The following is a 6,000-nucleotide window of genomic DNA, read 5'->3' as shown; positions in this document are numbered from 1 at the left end:
TTTTAAATATCAATGATTAGTGAGTTGTCATTCTTTTTTGGTCTACAATTTACTTAGTTAGAGGATCAAATTTTTATTTCTCAAGCTAGATATGTCAAAGAGATGGAAAAGAAGTTTGAAATGGAGAATTGTAAACGGGTTTCTATCCCTTTAACTATTGGTTGTAAATTGAGTAGTAATGATGTATCTTCAGAAGTTGATCAGAAAAAGTATAGATCTATGATTGGAGGACTGTTATATATAATTACCTATAAAGTGGATATCATGCAGGTTGTCTATTTAGTTGCAATATTCTAGGATAAACTAAAGTAGTTACATGAGCAAGTTCTAAATAGGATATTCAAGTATTTGAAAGGGACACATAATTTTGGTCTTTGGTATAAGAATAATGAAGACTTTATGTTGAAAACATAAACAGATGTTGATTGGGCCAAAAGTATTGATGACAGGAAAAGTACTAGTGGTGGTGCAATTTTCGTAGGAGATAGGTTGGTTTCTTGGTTAAGTAAGAAGCAAGATTCAATATCTCTATCTACTGCAAAAGCGAAATACATTGCAACAACATCTTGTTGTACTTAGGTTATGTGGATGAAACATACTCTTAGAGATATCAAAGTTGTATATGATGAAGCTATTTCCATTATGTGTGAGAATATTAGTGGTATAAACATTTCAAAGAATCTGGTAATGCATTCAAGAACTAAACTTATCTCAATCCAATGTCATTTCTTAATGGTCAACATTGCAAAAAAGGAAGTCCGATTAGAGTATATTTCTACAAAAGAACAAGTTGTAGACATTTTCACTAAGGCATTGACGAAGGATACTTTTGAGTATTTCAAATAGGAACTAGGGGTTATTGCCCCTCCTTTTTCAAACTAGATGCATAGTAGTGGTGCATCTTTCGAGGGGGAGATTCAAAGCTTATCTATTATCTCCTAGATTGATGTTGTTGTTGCTCTCAGGGGGAGCAGTGGAGTATGTGTTGGATGATTAATAAATTGTGTTTTTCCCTTTGTCTTTGATGTCAAAGGGGGAGAGAAATTGTTGATAGGGAGAGAAATGATTTGATGAGCTCAAGTGTTGCCATCAATGACAAAGGGGGATATTGTTGGAAATATGAGTTTGTATGGTTGTCATTGATGTCAAACTTGGTTGTCTGGATGGATTTTGATTTGGATATGTTCCTGATTTTATCTTGTATTTGGTGTTGCAGTTGAGTTTGATATTTTGGTGTTGGTTGTGGCAATTTGGTTATAGTTTACAAAAGCTAGTCATTTCTATTCTTTGGTAGTAACAGTGTCTATCAAATTGGTATGGAAAGTCTTCAATGGCCTCCAGATATGCTACAGTTTGTGTTGCAGTTTAGTACACACAATTTTGTGGCTTGTGTTGTGTTCTCAATTTGTTTCTCTCATTGTGTTTCTATTCTGCGAGAGAGTTATGTTGACTTGTGGTTGGTATATTTAATTGTGTTTTGGTTTCGTATGTCTAGATAGATTATCTTGATTGGATCATGTTATTTGGTCTGAATATGCATTGGAGAATGAGTTAGAATGTTGTTATGGGTCTCACCATTGTGCATGGAGATCCACGTGGCATAATTTGCATCAGAAGATGTTTTTAAGCTGACTAATTGATGAGTTCTATTGCCTATGTACACATTATTTTTTATGGTGATTTTTGAGGATGTGCTAGCATGTGTAGATCATTGGATTCATCTTGGAAGGATGTGTTATGATATATTTGGGTCCCCTATTTCTCTTGGAGTGGAACACCTTGAGTATTTTTGGTCCAGGTGGCTTATTTTATGCAATATTTATTTATTTTGACTATGAACAACCCTCAGTTAGGTTTTGCTGATCTATCTTATATTTAAGGAGTGTGGTTCTATTAGTTGAGTAATGAAAATGTGTGTGAATTGCTGAGAAGTGTATGAGAATTATATGCAAGAATATTTCAGAATGCAGGTGTGCAAAAGATAATAAAGAGCTTTGAATATGACATATTCTGTGAGATAATACATTGAGATAGTGATAGTGGTCATAGATGTTTGCCATTATGTTGGTCATTTAATACTGATGTTCAAGAACATACCATGTTTAGGAGATCCTTCTCATATTGGTTTTGCTATTTCTTTTGTTTTTAAATGATAGTGGGTCCTTTAGCATCATTTTGTATATTTCCTTGAAGCAGTGTGCTTTAGTTGTGCAAGTCCATGTATCTTTCCCTAAGATAGTGTGCCTTAGATTGCAAGTCCATCAGGTGTTGTTGCTCCTTGGTAGTAAGCCTAAAACATTGTATTAATTTTTATTCATACTGTGAGTTTGATTCTCACCATGTTTTTTCCTTGTTTGGGTTTTCCACGTAAATCTAGTGTTCATGTGTTAATGGTTGATGTGTTTTAGGTATTGTTGTAGAATGGTTAGATGTTATTTATAATTAATTAATTTTGAAGTTTCAACTTGATTCAACCCCCCACCCCCCTCCCTCTCAGTCCTACTATGGGTCCAGTAGTCACAATTTTGTTTGAAATTACCATGACAACATTTTCAAAGTGATGCAACTCTAATAGTGGTTAAAGGACAAACCCATTTAAATGATAGTTGAAACAAGAATATAGTAGAGATCTATAACTTGAAGACATTGTTGTAGCATTGAGGCACAAAATCATTTAAAATAATGTCACTATCATATATGATAGTTGCAAACATGAATAAAGCTTGCATGAGTAGAGACAAAGGAGTTCTAGTATAGAAAAAGTATAAAGTACAAAGGACATCCATCTTCAAAGAAGGTTGTAGAGGCAAAGACAAGATGATATGACAAGAGAGATCCACCAAGAGGCCTAAGTCAATGGAATGATAGTGTATAATATCAACAAAAATAGAAGAAGAGATTTGAAAAAGATATAAGAGAGTCATGCTTTTGTAAATTCAATGAAAAAACAAGATGAAAGTCTCTCCTTTATGGAAAACAGTATTTTTGTGATATTGGGAAGCAAACAAATTGTCATAAGCAAAAGACACAGTTAAGAATCATAATAATATTGAAAACTTTAAGGAACAAAAGGAAAAAGAAAACCTAGAGGATTAAAAACGGTCATAGCAGTGGACTAATTGCATTCAAAGAGAAAAGGTTACTATTCATAGTGCTTGGAAGTTTTCATGGTCGTGAGAAATTATTGCAGTCATTAGAAAAGATACAGTGAACACAAGGTAAACTTAATGACAATAGGAATACTATGTGAAGCCAATTAGTAGACATCATCACATATCTTGAAGACATGTATACGTTGAAATTCCATCTTGAAAGACAATGAAAAAATGAAGAATCAAGAATGAATGTTTAATAATGAAGCAAAGAGAGACACCTAAATGATTCTCACACATACAATCATAATAATCACAACAAATAACCTTTACTCTAGAGTGAAAAGGCAAGCATCACAACTAATATTTAGTCAAGATAGTCATGAAATACCAAAGGACATGATCATGTAATTAAAGGGTCGCCATCAAAATGAAACAATCATAGAAAAGGACAATGTTAAATGCACTATGAAAGAGCTATAAGAGTAGAAATATAGAGGATTGCAGTCTATTGTATAATTTCAAAGACCTATTATGAAGAGTGAGGTTTATCAAGGGATAGTCACAAGATAAGGAACCCACATACAAGACACAGATGTAGTAGTGATTGATAGTAATATGAAGATTAAAAAATGAAGAAATCATTGCCTAAACTGTCAAAAGAATAGGGTTATGAAACCTATAATCTTTGTGCAAGGTGACTCATGACTCAAAGGGCTGCATGGATAAAAGACAGTCACAATAACCTATGTTGAACAAGAACAACTTGAAGGATCATGAAATTAATGCTAGAATAATGGCGTACTGCTAAGATAGTAATAGTCATAAGATTAAATAGAAGACAAATGCATGTCAAAGTTCCTAGGAGCCACAAATGATGATAGAGATCATAATGAGAAGGCAAAACCTAAAATCCAAAAGTCAATGAACTTACCAAAATACCCTAATTACTGCCATAATGACAAAGGTAGAGTAGGTCAACAAAATAATGATCAATGATAAAGATTTTTATCTTGGAACATCAGGAGCCAAATAATGACAGACAAAGAAACAAGAATATAATCTTCATAATGAAACAAATGACAACATCCTTATCATTGAATGCTAAAAGAGAAATGCAATAAAAAAAAGAAACAAATCACCATCATGACACAATCATAAGGAAGGTTATTGAGACAACCAAAGGTACAAAGTAGAGTGATTTTATTAATTATCAAAAGGGCAAGTTTGATACAATTGCAAGAAGAATAGGCCATTCATCATGCATAGTAGTGAATGAGCATGGTAAGGAGCACTTTGTAGTAAACTACATAGATACAACATTTGAGGATCAATGACAATTTTTGTAGCTTTCATATCAGAGATCAAAGGTCAAAAAAATGGAGAAAACAACCTCATAAAGATTAAACATTAGTGGTCTTTGGGTTTTCCATTAAAATCAAATTATAGGATTAAAAATCCACACCTCATAAAGTTTAAGTCAAGTTTCATTGAGATCAAATCACAAAGCCCTTCTAATATACAAATAGGTCCTCATATTATACATCAGTCAAGAGATTAATTTGAGTCTTGAAAAGGTGGAGTTTTAGTTCATACAATAGTTTGAGGCCTAAAAAAGAGGAATTTTACAGCAAATGCATGAGTTTATGGCCAGTTAAGAACCTCATATGGGTGGTACATGAGTTGAGACAAGTTTTGGGCCCACAAACCTTTAGTTTAGGGCAGTTTAAGGCACCTTTTTGCATGATTTTTGATCTCATTTGACACAAAGAGCTAAAGTCATGCAAGTTGGAGATGAAACCAAGGTCAAAGACCACCAATTGTAGTTGAGTGTGAGGATCAAAGAAGCAGTTCAAGCCAAATCATATATTTCAATTGATAAGGGATTCTTTCTAATAAAGCTTCTTCTATTATTCTTTTATTTTTAGATCTTTCTTTTGGCTTGCATACACAAAAAGACTTGAAGTAATATAACTCAATTTTCGGAAAGAATTTTCAATTTTAGAAGTATCTTTTCAATTTGTATTAGCATCTCCTTTCAATATCAATAAAGGGCAACAATTTCCTTCCAAAATCTCCTTTGTTTTGGTGTTGTGGATGAATTATTTGATGTGTTTGTTGTGTTTCTTTTTTGAATCCTCTAAATATGTCTCATTTATGTATTATTAAAGCAAAAGGATTCATTTCAAATATAGTTTATGAGTTGTGTTAGGTTGATTTAGGTAGTTTGAAGTTTTGCAACATGGTTTCCTCCTTGCAAATGCTGAAACAAAAAACCTTCTTATAAAATATTTATGTATTCCATGATTTGATTTAGGTTGTAAATGAACAAGCTTCTTTGATTGAAGCATGATTGTGATTTTGAGCAGCAAGTAAACCTTACAATTTTTTGTGTATCACCTCGTAGTAGTAGTAGTAGTAGTTTTTTTAGTTTAAAGAAATCTCTATAACTTTTCTAAGCAAGTTTCAATATTTGTAGGAGGAATTTTTAAGAGAACCAACGCATAATCTAGAGGTTCATCTTCATTTTAGGTCACCCACAACCTAAATATGTCCCCATTTTTCCCAAGATTATTGAGCTTTAAGGCTTAGCATTTAGCACAATCCTTCGTGACAACAATTTTTGGCAGATTTGGTGGGACCGTTTGGACTATTTCAGTCCAAGTTTTTTCTTACATTATTGATATTGGTGTATATTAGTATGGCGCGAGAGAACCTAGCCTTCATAGACAATTAGGATCTTATGATTATATTCAATATTCAATTCATTTTCTTGTATGCTTTAAGGCTCTATGAAGCCATTGGAAGTCACTAGAAAGTCATCCTTATAAAATGATGAAATATTGTAATGATTGTCAATATTGTATCAAAGAAGGCATGATGTTGCTATGAATGTCAAGTTAGAGTA

The sequence above is a fragment of the Cryptomeria japonica genome, chromosome 2 (assembly GCF_030272615.1).
Source record: "Cryptomeria japonica chromosome 2, Sugi_1.0, whole genome shotgun sequence".
Taxonomy (NCBI): Eukaryota; Viridiplantae; Streptophyta; class Pinopsida; order Cupressales; family Cupressaceae; genus Cryptomeria; species Cryptomeria japonica.
The sequence above is the reverse complement of the archived record's forward strand: the minus strand, read 5'-3'. Positions refer to the sequence as shown.